Here is a 17,645-nt window from a genome sequence, read left to right as displayed (position 1 = left end):
AGTGGTAAACCTCTAACACTACCAAATCTACATATGTAGATTTTGCTTTAATGTCACAGGCAACAGAATGTAATCAACTAACAAACAAAACAAGCAAACAGAAAATTCACATCCAAATAAACCAGAAAGAGGAGTTTATAGACACTCTACAGAACTGTTAGCTGTGCTATGCTTTTCAAAAGCTGGAATTTGTCCTACAGACATCTCAGAAGTTGCACATCTGTCCAAGAAGAATCATTGCACTTTATTTCTACTGTACATGTTTATCTTATATCTTATTCTTCATTACTGTTATGTACTATGCAAAATACATAAAGAAAAAAAGCGGTAATCAAACTATACATACTGTGAGCAGGGCTTTGTGAAGGCTGCAGTACTGTACAGAAGAAAGCCTTGAACAGATCTATCTCAAATTCAGGGTAATAATACATTTATTTCCTACCCACATTGCTCATGTAATCCACCAACTATTTTAGGAACGCCCAGATTCTTAAAAATACAGAAATTAAAGTGATTTCCTGATCAACCCTTACAGAAAGACACAAGTTTAAACATGAAAGCAACTATGAATGCTTTGGAGAGAAAAAAATAGAATGTAATGTTAATAATCCCTGTAACGTTAATAAGCTAAATAACAGTTTCAAAGTTTAGTATCTTGATGCTTTACGGAGCTCCCATAAAATGGCTCTGAGCCTTCCCTTTCTAATGATTTTGCACACCCACGCAACTTGCTCTGTGGGGATGGAAGATAACAGGATTTAGATCCTTGACACACTGCAATTGATTTAACAATAAATATTGTCCATCCTAGTTTTGGGTTACTATAAGATGAAAGCAAAAATGTATATACTGATCTACTGGTTTTCTTTTAAAAAACATTCATCTGATGCTGAAGGCTAATTCTGTAAAGCTGAAACTTAAATCCCAGCAGAAACAGGTTCCCAGATATTAAAAACAAACAAACAAACAAACAAACAAACAAGAATCATAAAAGTATGTATAATGAAATCTTTAGGCATGTGACAAACTTTGTTTTATATATTATATGATTTCAGAACATCTGTCACACACACTCACAAACTTTCCTTAGAAGGAGAAGCAGAAGTTTAGATGATGATAAAGTTATGTTCTTACCACATTAGAAGGTTCCAATTTCTTCCTTCTAGCAAGGTCAGTGATATTATTGCCATTGTAGTTGATGCTCTCCATACAGCCTTTGAAATTTTTTTCTGCTGTTAGAACTTGGCTTCCCAGAAAAAGGCATGCCTCCAAAGGTTATCTTTGAATGTATCAGAAAATGAAAGACAGTTACTGGAGGACAAGGGCTTAGAATTTTTGCTTACTAGAAAAAGAAAGTATCAAACAAGTACTGGAAAAGTAGGAAAAAGTTAAGTTTCAAGGACATTTCCATCAGAAAGAATGGAAATGAAGAAAGAACGGAGCCCCCAGGCTGGTGGTTGAGTGAGAATTACTGCTTACCCAGCATCCGTTTGCTTCATCAAATGTCCCCCATCTGCTCACAGAAACCTCTCTAAGATGCTTTTCTGAAGAATATTTGGCAGCATGTTTCCCAGGGCTGATGCCTAGAGGAGAGAGGGTTACATGGAGACTTGCTGTCTATCTTGATGGCAAACCCCTCCTAAGTAGGAATCCAGAGCTGGTGACTCACTTTGTAGTCTTGTATAGGTCTGGGGCAAGACAACATTATGGCAGTGGGGAGATATTCATGGTCAGGCTGGACAGGCCTCTGAGGTCTCTGACCTCTGTGGGTGTCCCTGTTCATTACTGGGGAACTGGACTCAATGGTCTGTAAGAGTCCCTTCCAACTCAAAAAAAAAATTCTATGATTCTATGATTCTATGAATATTCCTGGTTTTATTACAAGTACAAATACTGATAAAGCCTACATTCAAATTGTTTATTCCTTGCTTTTGGAGAAGCTAAAACACTAGCACTAAGAGTTTTAATCAACGTAGATAATAGCTTGTCAGTTGTTATGCACAGTGGTACGTGCACCCAGTTTGAAATTTCAGTGCCATTAATGTTTTTAATTTTTTAAGTGATATGACACAGTACATGCAATCAACAATAATGAACATACCATGGTTCAGGACCCCTGATCTCTCAGCTAGTAATTTAAAATATTTTCACGTGTAGAGACAAGACAAGTATTATGTCCTAAATGGAGTCTAGGTCCCCAGCACTATTTCTCTCTCTATTTGATCCCTAAAAACAACTGTTCTCTTGCCAAAGATTTTGCATCGTTAAATCTCCTTTCTGAAACAATGAATATTGTGTAGTTGCAGGCCACTTTTTCAAACCTGTGGACATTCCCTTTGCTTCTACTTCTTTAAGCAACCTGCAGTTGCAATACACTTTTGCAGTACAGTCTTGAACCTCTTTATTCCTTGTTTTTCAGTCACCATGGGCTGTGTCTGTGCTGTCTTTGTAACCAGGACCAGGGAATGACCTCTTTTCTCCCAGTCAGTTTTCTCAACACATCGACTGGTGTGGATGAAGCAAGCAAAGGCAACAAGAAAAGCAAATACAATTATACTAGCAAGCAGGAGTATCATTTATTATAGATGATAATCACATGTTGGTTTGTCACTAGGTGTGTTTAATCAACGACTTTCTTTTTGAAATAAGAGTGAAGATAAAAGAAAAGTTCAAATAGGATTCCTACATGTCTCGTTTTCATTAAAGATTAGATCTGCTACAACACGATGAACTGAGGATAATATAATGTAACGTCCAAACACTTTTTTTCAAGTAATGTTAACACTGAATGAAAGGTATACAGGCTTCAATGAAATTAGGAAGTTGAGGCCTAGTTGAATGCTATTTGTTGTTGAATGGTATTTGTGACAGTGTTGAAAGAAATGGCTGATGTTATTGTAAAGTTACTGTCTGTCATCTATGAAAAGCGGTGTTCTGCACAGGTCTGTGAGTGTTAGAAATGGGCTTTCTTGAAGAGCTGTCTTTATGGAAAAGGAGGCATTGCTTGCAAACTGGTAAATTGGGAAAAAAAAAAAAAAAAAGTAACATTTCTGATTTCCAATTTAGTTATTAGAAAATCCCCATCATCTCTCTTTATATTATATGAATACTCCATGGTGTCCTTGGGATGACAAGATGCCTGTACTGCTATTTAGATATGCACAAATACAACAAATCCATGGGCAGATCTTTCCCCTACTGCATTTTTTTAATGTATTTCTTTATTGCTAAACTAAAAGGAAAATAATAGTAGAAAAAATTCAATCACCTTAATCAGCACATGCAAGTCTTAAAAATCTTTTTTCTTGCTCTGTAATACTGAAAAGACCTGATGGGAAATGTTACCTTCCAAATTTTGCTCTGTGTATATGCATTTCCTATTTAAACCCTCACTCAGCAAGAGAAGGAAAAACACTTCTCAGTTTCAGTGTAAGTGCCCCATGGAATTTTCTACAGGAAAAATATCACTTTAGATCTGTCAGACAATAACATTTTATTACCTCAAGGATGTTATCTGAACCTGAGGTCTAATATCTAAATGAACTGCAGTTCAGATTATTTGAGATTTAGCAGAAAGACAGAGGGATGGAAAGTTTCATAGAAAGATTCTATGGGGAGAAGTCTCATTCATTTATTGTGGATAAATATGATGAAAAGGTATTCATATACCAAGTTTTAATAACTGTATGGTTAACAGGAGGAACAGTAGACAGCTTTGAGCAGTAGCTGACATACAGAACAGGAGAGTTGGAAGAGTAATATTTCCAAGAAGATTAATTTAATTTAAAGGCAGAATGTTTTTTTGGCTATTGGAAAGTTCTCTGTTGTGTTGAGCAAAAGGATAGATATGCTGGCTGAAAATAAACCTGTAAAAGTGAGGTAATGCATTTACTAAAACAACAATAATTGCTATATCAGGATGGATCATATATTAAAGGCAATAAAACTCTGATTAATAGCTGTCAGGTTATTTCTTTATTTTCTCAAATATTTATTTGAGCGCAACATACTATAAATACTTTAAAGAAAATGTTTATCTTATATTTGTACATGATTGCACTCAGTAATACATGGAAGAGCAGCCACTGAAGTGGGAGGATCATAAGCCCAATGTATGTGAAGAGAGAGAGCAATAAATTTGATTCTTCTCAGCATTTTTTCTGTTACAGGTTTTGAGAAACTTGTTAGATTTTAGTACCTGCAAATGTAAATGAAACCAACATAAAATACCATACATAACCTTATTACTTTAAATAACATAGAAAATATGGATTGGAAGACTCGTGTGCATGTTCTTTTTTTCTGTCTTAGACCTGAATAAAGCTGTAAAGAAGAAATTAATGCTCTAGTAAGTCACTGTCAACTCTTGCAAGTCCATTTGGGAGAAAATTTGACACTCCATTTTTTTTTTTCTTGTTGTCCTTCTATCTCCTACTCTCCTTTCTGTGTATGTTTATTATTTGCCTCATTTCTGTGAAAACAAATCAGGCTCCATTAATAAAAGCAAAAACTGTTTAAGGCCATCCATCTTACTCTTTCTCCTCAAAGGTTTGCTGCCACTTGTTCTATCACAGAGGACTGCAAAACTTTTTTGCTCCACATTGTTACCCTCTAAAGATAAAATGAATAAATTGCTTAAGAAGATGTTGAAAGACTCTTAATGGTGCATTTATGATCATAACATACGTATTTGTGAGACCTAAGGATTTTTATTCATTCTATTTTTGTTCAATGTAAAATCAAGATTAACTTCTTAGATTTTCTGGACATCCTCGTTGTATAAATTTAATTTTTTACTCCTTTTCCTTGTACAACTTCTGAAATCTGACAGTAAGAACATTTTTATTTTTGTCTCAAACCTCTTTTTTATTCTTTGTCCATCTATTTTTTTTTCCCCCTATGATGCTTCTTATAACTTTACCAATTACTTTGTGTTCCATTTCATTACGTTATTTATTTTTGCTTTTTCTTTAGGGCAGGATATGTCTACTGCTATGCATCTGCACAGTTCCTACAATGGAGCTTTGATCCTGGTTGGATTGCTTAAGTGCCATTAACATAAACGTGGTTAACAAAAATAGTAGTTTCAGCTTAGTATTTTTCATGCTAAATCAGGTTCAAAACTAGAAGAATAAAAGTTTTTTTGTAAGAAACATAAACATCCATGTTGATTTCATAAGTGAAACTGATTCTGTTTTTGAAGAGCGGAAGAAATTTAAATAATTCATCTGAAAGCAAAGTTCACTTCTGTTTCTATATTCTCAGAAGTGAATCATCAGATTAAACTAGCATGCCACAGTTTAGTGGTAAACCTCTAACACTACCAAATCTACATATGTAGATTTTGCTTTAATGTCACAGGCAACAGAATGTAATCAACTAACAAACAAAACAAGCAAACAGAAAATTCACATCCAAATAAACCAGAAAGAGGAGTTTATAGACACTCTACAGAACTGTTAGCTGTGCTATGCTTTTCAAAAGCTGGAATTTGTCCTACAGACATCTCAGAAGTTGCACATCTGTCCAAGAAGAATCATTGCACTTTATTTCTACTGTACATGTTTATCTTATATCTTATTCTTCATTACTGTTATGTACTATGCAAAATACATAAAGAAAAAAAGCGGTAATCAAACTATACATACTGTGAGCAGGGCTTTGTGAAGGCTGCAGTACTGTACAGAAGAAAGCCTTGAACAGATCTATCTCAAATTCAGGGTAATAATACATTTATTTCCTACCCACATTGCTCATGTAATCCACCAACTATTTTAGGAACGCCCAGATTCTTAAAAATACAGAAATTAAAGTGATTTCCTGATCAACCCTTACAGAAAGACACAAGTTTAAACATGAAAGCAACTATGAATGCTTTGGAGAGAAAAAAATAGAATGTAATGTTAATAATCCCTGTAACGTTAATAAGCTAAATAACAGTTTCAAAGTTTAGTATCTTGATGCTTTACGGAGCTCCCATAAAATGGCTCTGAGCCTTCCCTTTCTAATGATTTTGCACACCCACGCAACTTGCTCTGTGGGGATGGAAGATAACAGGATTTAGATCCTTGACACACTGCAATTGATTTAACAATAAATATTGTCCATCCTAGTTTTGGGTTACTATAAGATGAAAGCAAAAATGTATATACTGATCTACTGGTTTTCTTTTAAAAAACATTCATCTGATGCTGAAGGCTAATTCTGTAAAGCTGAAACTTAAATCCCAGCAGAAACAGGTTCCCAGATATTAAAAACAAACAAACAAACAAACAAACAAACAAGAATCATAAAAGTATGTATAATGAAATCTTTAGGCATGTGACAAACTTTGTTTTATATATTATATGATTTCAGAACATCTGTCACACACACTCACAAACTTTCCTTAGAAGGAGAAGCAGAAGTTTAGATGATGATAAAGTTATGTTCTTACCACATTAGAAGGTTCCAATTTCTTCCTTCTAGCAAGGTCAGTGATATTATTGCCATTGTAGTTGATGCTCTCCATACAGCCTTTGAAATTTTTTTCTGCTGTTAGAACTTGGCTTCCCAGAAAAAGGCATGCCTCCAAAGGTTATCTTTGAATGTATCAGAAAATGAAAGACAGTTACTGGAGGACAAGGGCTTAGAATTTTTGCTTACTAGAAAAAGAAAGTATCAAACAAGTACTGGAAAAGTAGGAAAAAGTTAAGTTTCAAGGACATTTCCATCAGAAAGAATGGAAATGAAGAAAGAACGGAGCCCCCAGGCTGGTGGTTGAGTGAGAATTACTGCTTACCCAGCATCCGTTTGCTTCATCAAACGTCCCCCATCTGCTCACAGAAACCTCTCTAAGATGCTTTTCTGAAGAATATTTGGCAGCATGTTTCCCAGGGCTGATGCCTAGAGGAGAGAGGGTTACATGGAGACTTGCTGTCTATCTTGATGGCAAACCCCTCCTAAGTAGGAATCCAGAGCTGGTGACTCACTTTGTAGTCTTGTATAGGTCTGGGGCAAGACAACATTATGGCAGTGGGGAGATATTCATGGTCAGGCTGGACAGGCCTCTGAGGTCTCTGACCTCTGTGGGTGTCCCTGTTCATTACTGGGGAACTGGACTCAATGGTCTGTAAGAGTCCCTTCCAACTCAAAAAAAAAATTCTATGATTCTATGATTCTATGAATATTCCTGGTTTTATTACAAGTACAAATACTGATAAAGCCTACATTCAAATTGTTTATTCCTTGCTTTTGGAGAAGCTAAAACACTAGCACTAAGAGTTTTAATCAACGTAGATAATAGCTTGTCAGTTGTTATGCACAGTGGTACGTGCACCCAGTTTGAAATTTCAGTGCCATTAATGTTTTTAATTTTTTAAGTGATATGACACAGTACATGCAATCAACAATAATGAACATACCATGGTTCAGGACCCCTGATCTCTCAGCTAGTAATTTAAAATATTTTCACGTGTAGAGACAAGACAAGTATTATGTCCTAAATGGAGTCTAGGTCCCCAGCACTATTTCTCTCTCTATTTGATCCCTAAAAACAACTGTTCTCTTGCCAAAGATTTTGCATCGTTAAATCTCCTTTCTGAAACAATGAATATTGTGTAGTTGCAGGCCACTTTTTCAAACCTGTGGACATTCCCTTTGCTTCTACTTCTTTAAGCAACCTGCAGTTGCAATACACTTTTGCAGTACAGTCTTGAACCTCTTTATTCCTTGTTTTTCAGTCACCATGGGCTGTGTCTGTGCTGTCTTTGTAACCAGGACCAGGGAATGACCTCTTTTCTCCCAGTCAGTTTTCTCAACACATCGACTGGTGTGGATGAAGCAAGCAAAGGCAACAAGAAAAGCAAATACAATTATACTAGCAAGCAGGAGTATCATTTATTATAGATGATAATCACATGTTGGTTTGTCACTAGGTGTGTTTAATCAACGACTTTCTTTTTGAAATAAGAGTGAAGATAAAAGAAAAGTTCAAATAGGATTCCTACATGTCTCGTTTTCATTAAAGATTAGATCTGCTACAACACGATGAACTGAGGATAATATAATGTAACGTCCAAACACTTTTTTTCAAGTAATGTTAACACTGAATGAAAGGTATACAGGCTTCAATGAAATTAGGAAGTTGAGGCCTAGTTGAATGCTATTTGTTGTTGAATGGTATTTGTGACAGTGTTGAAAGAAATGGCTGATGTTATTGTAAAGTTACTGTCTGTCATCTATGAAAAGCGGTGTTCTGCACAGGTCTGTGAGTGTTAGAAATGGGCTTTCTTGAAGAGCTGTCTTTATGGAAAAGGAGGCATTGCTTGCAAACTGGTAAATTGGGAAAAAAAAAAAAAAAAAGTAACATTTCTGATTTCCAATTTAGTTATTAGAAAATCCCCATCATCTCTCTTTATATTATATGAATACTCCATGGTGTCCTTGGGATGACAAGATGCCTGTACTGCTATTTAGAAATGCACAAATACAACAAATCCATGGGCAGATCTTTCCCCTACTGCATTTTTTTAATGTATTTCTTTATTGCTAAACTAAAAGGAAAATAATAGTAGAAAAAATTCAATCACCTTAATCAGCACATGCAAGTCTTAAAAATCTTTTTTCTTGCTCTGTAATACTGAAAAGACCTGATGGGAAATGTTACCTTCCAAATTTTGCTCTGTGTATATGCATTTCCTATTTAAACCCTCACTCAGCAAGAGAAGGAAAAACACTTCTCAGTTTCAGTGTAAGTGCCCCATGGAATTTTCTACAGGAAAAATATCACTTTAGATCTGTCAGACAATAACATTTTATTACCTCAAGGATGTTATCTGAACCTGAGGTCTAATATCTAAATGAACTGCAGTTCAGATTATTTGAGATTTAGCAGAAAGACAGAGGGATGGAAAGTTTCATAGAAAGATTCTATGGGGAGAAGTCTCATTCATTTATTGTGGATAAATATGATGAAAAGGTATTCATATACCAAGTTTTAATAACTGTATGGTTAACAGGAGGAACAGTAGACAGCTTTGAGCAGTAGCTGACATACAGAACAGGAGAGTTGGAAGAGTAATATTTCCAAGAAGATTAATTTAATTTAAAGGCAGAATGTTTTTTTGGCTATTGGAAAGTTCTCTGTTGTGTTGAGCAAAAGGATAGATATGCTGGCTGAAAATAAACCTGTAAAAGTGAGGTAATGCATTTACTAAAACAACAATAATTGCTATATCAGGATGGATCATATATTAAAGGCAATAAAACTCTGATTAATAGCTGTCAGGTTATTTCTTTATTTTCTCAAATATTTATTTGAGCGCAACATACTATAAATACTTTAAAGAAAATGTTTATCTTATATTTGTACATGATTGCACTCAGTAATACATGGAAGAGCAGCCACTGAAGTGGGAGGATCATAAGCCCAATGTATGTGAAGAGAGAGAGCAATAAATTTGATTCTTCTCAGCATTTTTTCTGTTACAGGTTTTGAGAAACTTGTTAGATTTTAGTACCTGCAAATGTAAATGAAACCAACATAAAATACCATACATAACCTTATTACTTTAAATAACATAGAAAATATGGATTGGAAGACTCGTGTGCATGTTCTTTTTTTCTGTCTTAGACCTGAATAAAGCTGTAAAGAAGAAATTAATGCTCTAGTAAGTCACTGTCAACTCTTGCAAGTCCATTTGGGAGAAAATTTGACACTCCATTTTTTTTTTTCTTGTTGTCCTTCTATCTCCTACTCTCCTTTCTGTGTATGTTTATTATTTGCCTCATTTCTGTGAAAACAAATCAGGCTCCATTAATAAAAGCAAAAACTGTTTAAGGCCATCCATCTTACTCTTTCTCCTCAAAGGTTTGCTGCCACTTGTTCTATCACAGAGGACTGCAAAACTTTTTTGCTCCACATTGTTACCCTCTAAAGATAAAATGAATAAATTGCTTAAGAAGATGTTGAAAGACTCTTAATGGTGCATTTATGATCATAACATACGTATTTGTGAGACCTAAGGATTTTTATTCATTCTATTTTTGTTCAATGTAAAATCAAGATTAACTTCTTAGATTTTCTGGACATCCTCGTTGTATAAATTTAATTTTTTACTCCTTTTCCTTGTACAACTTCTGAAATCTGACAGTAAGAACATTTTTATTTTTGTCTCAAACCTCTTTTTTATTCTTTGTCCATCTATTTTTTTTTCCCCCTATGATGCTTCTTATAACTTTACCAATTACTTTGTGTTCCATTTCATTACGTTATTTATTTTTGCTTTTTCTTTAGGGCAGGATATGTCTACTGCTATGCATCTGCACAGTTCCTACAATGGAGCTTTGATCCTGGTTGGATTGCTTAAGTGCCATTAACATAAACGTGGTTAACAAAAATAGTAGTTTCAGCTTAGTATTTTTCATGCTAAATCAGGTTCAAAACTAGAAGAATAAAAGTTTTTTTGTAAGAAACATAAACATCCATGTTGATTTCATAAGTGAAACTGATTCTGTTTTTGAAGAGCGGAAGAAATTTAAATAATTCATCTGAAAGCAAAGTTCACTTCTGTTTCTATATTCTCAGAAGTGAATCATCAGATTAAACTAGCATGCCACAGTTTAGTGGTAAACCTCTAACACTACCAAATCTACATATGTAGATTTTGCTTTAATGTCACAGGCAACAGAATGTAATCAACTAACAAACAAAACAAGCAAACAGAAAATTCACATCCAAATAAACCAGAAAGAGGAGTTTATAGACACTCTACAGAACTGTTAGCTGTGCTATGCTTTTCAAAAGCTGGAATTTGTCCTACAGACATCTCAGAAGTTGCACATCTGTCCAAGAAGAATCATTGCACTTTATTTCTACTGTACATGTTTATCTTATATCTTATTCTTCATTACTGTTATGTACTATGCAAAATACATAAAGAAAAAAAGCGGTAATCAAACTATACATACTGTGAGCAGGGCTTTGTGAAGGCTGCAGTACTGTACAGAAGAAAGCCTTGAACAGATCTATCTCAAATTCAGGGTAATAATACATTTATTTCCTACCCACATTGCTCATGTAATCCACCAACTATTTTAGGAACGCCCAGATTCTTAAAAATACAGAAATTAAAGTGATTTCCTGATCAACCCTTACAGAAAGACACAAGTTTAAACATGAAAGCAACTATGAATGCTTTGGAGAGAAAAAAATAGAATGTAATGTTAATAATCCCTGTAACGTTAATAAGCTAAATAACAGTTTCAAAGTTTAGTATCTTGATGCTTTACGGAGCTCCCATAAAATGGCTCTGAGCCTTCCCTTTCTAATGATTTTGCACACCCACGCAACTTGCTCTGTGGGGATGGAAGATAACAGGATTTAGATCCTTGACACACTGCAATTGATTTAACAATAAATATTGTCCATCCTAGTTTTGGGTTACTATAAGATGAAAGCAAAAATGTATATACTGATCTACTGGTTTTCTTTTAAAAAACATTCATCTGATGCTGAAGGCTAATTCTGTAAAGCTGAAACTTAAATCCCAGCAGAAACAGGTTCCCAGATATTAAAAACAAACAAACAAACAAACAAACAAGAATCATAAAAGTATGTATAATGAAATCTTTAGGCATGTGACAAACTTTGTTTTATATATTATATGATTTCAGAACATCTGTCACACACACTCACAAACTTTCCTTAGAAGGAGAAGCAGAAGTTTAGATGATGATAAAGTTATGTTCTTACCACATTAGAAGGTTCCAATTTCTTCCTTCTAGCAAGGTCAGTGATATTATTGCCATTGTAGTTGATGCTCTCCATACAGCCTTTGAAATTTTTTTCTGCTGTTAGAACTTGGCTTCCCAGAAAAAGGCATGCCTCCAAAGGTTATCTTTGAATGTATCAGAAAATGAAAGACAGTTACTGGAGGACAAGGGCTTAGAATTTTTGCTTACTAGAAAAAGAAAGTATCAAACAAGTACTGGAAAAGTAGGAAAAAGTTAAGTTTCAAGGACATTTCCATCAGAAAGAATGGAAATGAAGAAAGAACGGAGCCCCCAGGCTGGTGGTTGAGTGAGAATTACTGCTTACCCAGCATCCGTTTGCTTCATCAAATGTCCCCCATCTGCTCACAGAAACCTCTCTAAGATGCTTTTCTGAAGAATATTTGGCAGCATGTTTCCCAGGGCTGATGCCTAGAGGAGAGAGGGTTACATGGAGACTTGCTGTCTATCTTGATGGCAAACCCCTCCTAAGTAGGAATCCAGAGCTGGTGACTCACTTTGTAGTCTTGTATAGGTCTGGGGCAAGACAACATTATGGCAGTGGGGAGATATTCATGGTCAGGCTGGACAGGCCTCTGAGGTCTCTGACCTCTGTGGGTGTCCCTGTTCATTACTGGGGAACTGGACTCAATGGTCTGTAAGAGTCCCTTCCAACTCAAAAAAAAAATTCTATGATTCTATGATTCTATGAATATTCCTGGTTTTATTACAAGTACAAATACTGATAAAGCCTACATTCAAATTGTTTATTCCTTGCTTTTGGAGAAGCTAAAACACTAGCACTAAGAGTTTTAATCAACGTAGATAATAGCTTGTCAGTTGTTATGCACAGTGGTACGTGCACCCAGTTTGAAATTTCAGTGCCATTAATGTTTTTAATTTTTTAAGTGATATGACACAGTACATGCAATCAACAATAATGAACATACCATGGTTCAGGACCCCTGATCTCTCAGCTAGTAATTTAAAATATTTTCACGTGTAGAGACAAGACAAGTATTATGTCCTAAATGGAGTCTAGGTCCCCAGCACTATTTCTCTCTCTATTTGATCCCTAAAAACAACTGTTCTCTTGCCAAAGATTTTGCATCGTTAAATCTCCTTTCTGAAACAATGAATATTGTGTAGTTGCAGGCCACTTTTTCAAACCTGTGGACATTCCCTTTGCTTCTACTTCTTTAAGCAACCTGCAGTTGCAATACACTTTTGCAGTACAGTCTTGAACCTCTTTATTCCTTGTTTTTCAGTCACCATGGGCTGTGTCTGTGCTGTCTTTGTAACCAGGACCAGGGAATGACCTCTTTTCTCCCAGTCAGTTTTCTCAACACATCGACTGGTGTGGATGAAGCAAGCAAAGGCAACAAGAAAAGCAAATACAATTATACTAGCAAGCAGGAGTATCATTTATTATAGATGATAATCACATGTTGGTTTGTCACTAGGTGTGTTTAATCAACGACTTTCTTTTTGAAATAAGAGTGAAGATAAAAGAAAAGTTCAAATAGGATTCCTACATGTCTCGTTTTCATTAAAGATTAGATCTGCTACAACACGATGAACTGAGGATAATATAATGTAACGTCCAAACACTTTTTTTCAAGTAATGTTAACACTGAATGAAAGGTATACAGGCTTCAATGAAATTAGGAAGTTGAGGCCTAGTTGAATGCTATTTGTTGTTGAATGGTATTTGTGACAGTGTTGAAAGAAATGGCTGATGTTATTGTAAAGTTACTGTCTGTCATCTATGAAAAGCGGTGTTCTGCACAGGTCTGTGAGTGTTAGAAATGGGCTTTCTTGAAGAGCTGTCTTTATGGAAAAGGAGGCATTGCTTGCAAACTGGTAAATTGGGAAAAAAAAAAAAAAAAAAAAGTAACATTTCTGATTTCCAATTTAGTTATTAGAAAATCCCCATCATCTCTCTTTATATTATATGAATACTCCATGGTGTCCTTGGGATGACAAGATGCCTGTACTGCTATTTAGATATGCACAAATACAACAAATCCATGGGCAGATCTTTCCCCTACTGCATTTTTTTAATGTATTTCTTTATTGCTAAACTAAAAGGAAAATAATAGTAGAAAAAATTCAATCACCTTAATCAGCACATGCAAGTCTTAAAAATCTTTTTCTTGCTCTGTAATACTGAAAAGACCTGATGGGAAATGTTACCTTCCAAATTTTGCTCTGTGTATATGCATTTCCTATTTAAACCCTCACTCAGCAAGAGAAGGAAAAACACTTCTCAGTTTCAGTGTAAGTGCCCCATGGAATTTTCTACAGGAAAAATATCACTTTAGATCTGTCAGACAATAACATTTTATTACCTCAAGGATGTTATCTGAACCTGAGGTCTAATATCTAAATGAACTGCAGTTCAGATTATTTGAGATTTAGCAGAAAGACAGAGGGATGGAAAGTTTCATAGAAAGATTCTATGGGGAGAAGTCTCATTCATTTATTGTGGATAAATATGATGAAAAGGTATTCATATACCAAGTTTTAATAACTGTATGGTTAACAGGAGGAACAGTAGACAGCTTTGAGCAGTAGCTGACATACAGAACAGGAGAGTTGGAAGAGTAATATTTCCAAGAAGATTAATTTAATTTAAAGGCAGAATGTTTTTTTGGCTATTGGAAAGTTCTCTGTTGTGTTGAGCAAAAGGATAGATATGCTGGCTGAAAATAAACCTGTAAAAGTGAGGTAATGCATTTACTAAAACAACAATAATTGCTATATCAGGATGGATCATATATTAAAGGCAATAAAACTCTGATTAATAGCTGTCAGGTTATTTCTTTATTTTCTCAAATATTTATTTGAGCGCAACATACTATAAATACTTTAAAGAAAATGTTTATCTTATATTTGTACATGATTGCACTCAGTAATACATGGAAGAGCAGCCACTGAAGTGGGAGGATCATAAGCCCAATGTATGTGAAGAGAGAGAGCAATAAATTTGATTCTTCTCAGCATTTTTTCTGTTACAGGTTTTGAGAAACTTGTTAGATTTTAGTACCTGCAAATGTAAATGAAACCAACATAAAATACCATACATAACCTTATTACTTTAAATAACATAGAAAATATGGATTGGAAGACTCGTGTGCATGTTCTTTTTTTCTGTCTTAGACCTGAATAAAGCTGTAAAGAAGAAATTAATGCTCTAGTAAGTCACTGTCAACTCTTGCAAGTCCATTTGGGAGAAAATTTGACACTCCATTTTTTTTTTTCTTGTTGTCCTTCTATCTCCTACTCTCCTTTCTGTGTATGTTTATTATTTGCCTCATTTCTGTGAAAACAAATCAGGCTCCATTAATAAAAGCAAAAACTGTTTAAGGCCATCCATCTTACTCTTTCTCCTCAAAGGTTTGCTGCCACTTGTTCTATCACAGAGGACTGCAAAACTTTTTTGCTCCACATTGTTACCCTCTAAAGATAAAATGAATAAATTGCTTAAGAAGATGTTGAAAGACTCTTAATGGTGCATTTATGATCATAACATACGTATTTGTGAGACCTAAGGATTTTTATTCATTCTATTTTTGTTCAATGTAAAATCAAGATTAACTTCTTAGATTTTCTGGACATCCTCGTTGTATAAATTTAATTTTTTACTCCTTTTCCTTGTACAACTTCTGAAATCTGACAGTAAGAACATTTTTATTTTTGTCTCAAACCTCTTTTTTATTCTTTGTCCATCTATTTTTTTTTCCCCCTATGATGCTTCTTATAACTTTACCAATTACTTTGTGTTCCATTTCATTACGTTATTTATTTTTGCTTTTTCTTTAGGGCAGGATATGTCTACTGCTATGCATCTGCACAGTTCCTACAATGGAGCTTTGATCCTGGTTGGATTGCTTAAGTGCCATTAACATAAACGTGGTTAACAAAAATAGTAGTTTCAGCTTAGTATTTTTCATGCTAAATCAGGTTCAAAACTAGAAGAATAAAAGTTTTTTTGTAAGAAACATAAACATCCATGTTGATTTCATAAGTGAAACTGATTCTGTTTTTGAAGAGCGGAAGAAATTTAAATAATTCATCTGAAAGCAAAGTTCACTTCTGTTTCTATATTCTCAGAAGTGAATCATCAGATTAAACTAGCATGCCACAGTTTAGTGGTAAACCTCTAACACTACCAAATCTACATATGTAGATTTTGCTTTAATGTCACAGGCAACAGAATGTAATCAACTAACAAACAAAACAAGCAAACAGAAAATTCACATCCAAATAAACCAGAAAGAGGAGTTTATAGACACTCTACAGAACTGTTAGCTGTGCTATGCTTTTCAAAAGCTGGAATTTGTCCTACAGACATCTCAGAAGTTGCACATCTGTCCAAGAAGAATCATTGCACTTTATTTCTACTGTACATGTTTATCTTATATCTTATTCTTCATTACTGTTATGTACTATGCAAAATACATAAAGAAAAAAAGCGGTAATCAAACTATACATACTGTGAGCAGGGCTTTGTGAAGGCTGCAGTACTGTACAGAAGAAAGCCTTGAACAGATCTATCTCAAATTCAGGGTAATAATACATTTATTTCCTACCCACATTGCTCATGTAATCCACCAACTATTTTAGGAACGCCCAGATTCTTAAAAATACAGAAATTAAAGTGATTTCCTGATCAACCCTTACAGAAAGACACAAGTTTAAACATGAAAGCAACTATGAATGCTTTGGAGAGAAAAAAATAGAATGTAATGTTAATAATCCCTGTAACGTTAATAAGCTAAATAACAGTTTCAAAGTTTAGTATCTTGATGCTTTACGGAGCTCCCATAAAATGGCTCTGAGCCTTCCCTTTCTAATGATTTTGCACACCCACGCAACTTGCTCTGTGGGGATGGAAGATAACAGGATTTAGATCCTTGACACACTGCAATTGATTTAACAATAAATATTGTCCATCCTAGTTTTGGGTTACTATAAGATGAAAGCAAAAATGTATATACTGATCTACTGGTTTTCTTTTAAAAAACATTCATCTGATGCTGAAGGCTAATTCTGTAAAGCTGAAACTTAAATCCCAGTAGAAACAGGTTCCCAGATATTAAAAACAAACAAACAAACAAACAAACAAGAATCATAAAAGTATGTATAATGAAATCTTTAGGCATGTGACAAACTTTGTTTTATATATTATATGATTTCAGAACATCTGTCACACACACTCACAAACTTTCCTTAGAAGGAGAAGCAGAAGTTTAGATGATGATAAAGTTATGTTCTTACCACATTAGAAGGTTCCAATTTCTTCCTTCTAGCAAGGTCAGTGATATTATTGCCATTGTAGTTGATGCTCTCCATACAGCCTTTGAAATTTTTTTCTGCTGTTAGAACTTGGCTTCCCAGAAAAAGGCATGCCTCCAAAGGTTATCTTTGAATGTATCAGAAAATGAAAGACAGTTACTGGAGGACAAGGGCTTAGAATTTTTGCTTACTAGAAAAAGAAAGTATCAAACAAGTACTGGAAAAGTAGGAAAAAGTTAAGTTTCAAGGACATTTCCATCAGAAAGAATGGAAATGAAGAAAGAACGGAGCCCCCAGGCTGGTGGTTGAGTGAGAATTACTGCTTACCCAGCATCCGTTTGCTTCATCAAATGTCCCCCATCTGCTCACAGAAACCTCTCTAAGATGCTTTTCTGAAGAATATTTGGCAGCATGTTTCCCAGGGCTGATGCCTAGAGGAGAGAGGGTTACATGGAGACTTGCTGTCTATCTTGATGGCAAACCCCTCCTAAGTAGGAATCCAGAGCTGGTGACTCACTTTGTAGTCTTGTATAGGTCTGGGGCAAGACAACATTATGGCAGTGGGGAGATATTCATGGTCAGGCTGGACAGGC

The 17,645-nt window shown here is 35.0% G+C and overlaps 1 long non-coding RNA gene across 4 annotated transcripts in view; it reads right to left on the bottom strand.

The window, feature by feature from the left end:
• Nucleotides 1–17,645, bottom strand: part of LOC149916937 (uncharacterized) — a 55,681-nt gene that overhangs the window by 25,063 nt on the left and 12,973 nt on the right. For all 4 annotated transcript variants that reach the window (XR_016468617.1, XR_016468615.1, XR_016468616.1 and 1 more), the window contains exons 6-13: nucleotides 17,380–17,483; nucleotides 17,035–17,179; nucleotides 12,080–12,183; nucleotides 11,735–11,879; nucleotides 6,782–6,885; nucleotides 6,437–6,581; nucleotides 1,480–1,583; nucleotides 1,135–1,279 (exon numbers count right to left, since the gene is read on the bottom strand). This is a non-coding gene — a long non-coding RNA (uncharacterized LOC149916937). The remainder of the gene's footprint in view (nucleotides 1–1,134; nucleotides 1,280–1,479; nucleotides 1,584–6,436; nucleotides 6,582–6,781; nucleotides 6,886–11,734; nucleotides 11,880–12,079; nucleotides 12,184–17,034; nucleotides 17,180–17,379; nucleotides 17,484–17,645) is intronic.

This window comes from Phasianus colchicus, chromosome 8 (assembly GCF_987193195.1).
Source record: "Phasianus colchicus chromosome 8, bPhaCol1.hap1.1, whole genome shotgun sequence".
In the NCBI taxonomy this organism is placed as follows: domain Eukaryota; kingdom Metazoa; phylum Chordata; class Aves; order Galliformes; family Phasianidae; genus Phasianus; species Phasianus colchicus.
The sequence above is the reverse complement of the archived record's forward strand: the minus strand, read 5'-3'. Positions and strand labels throughout refer to the sequence as shown.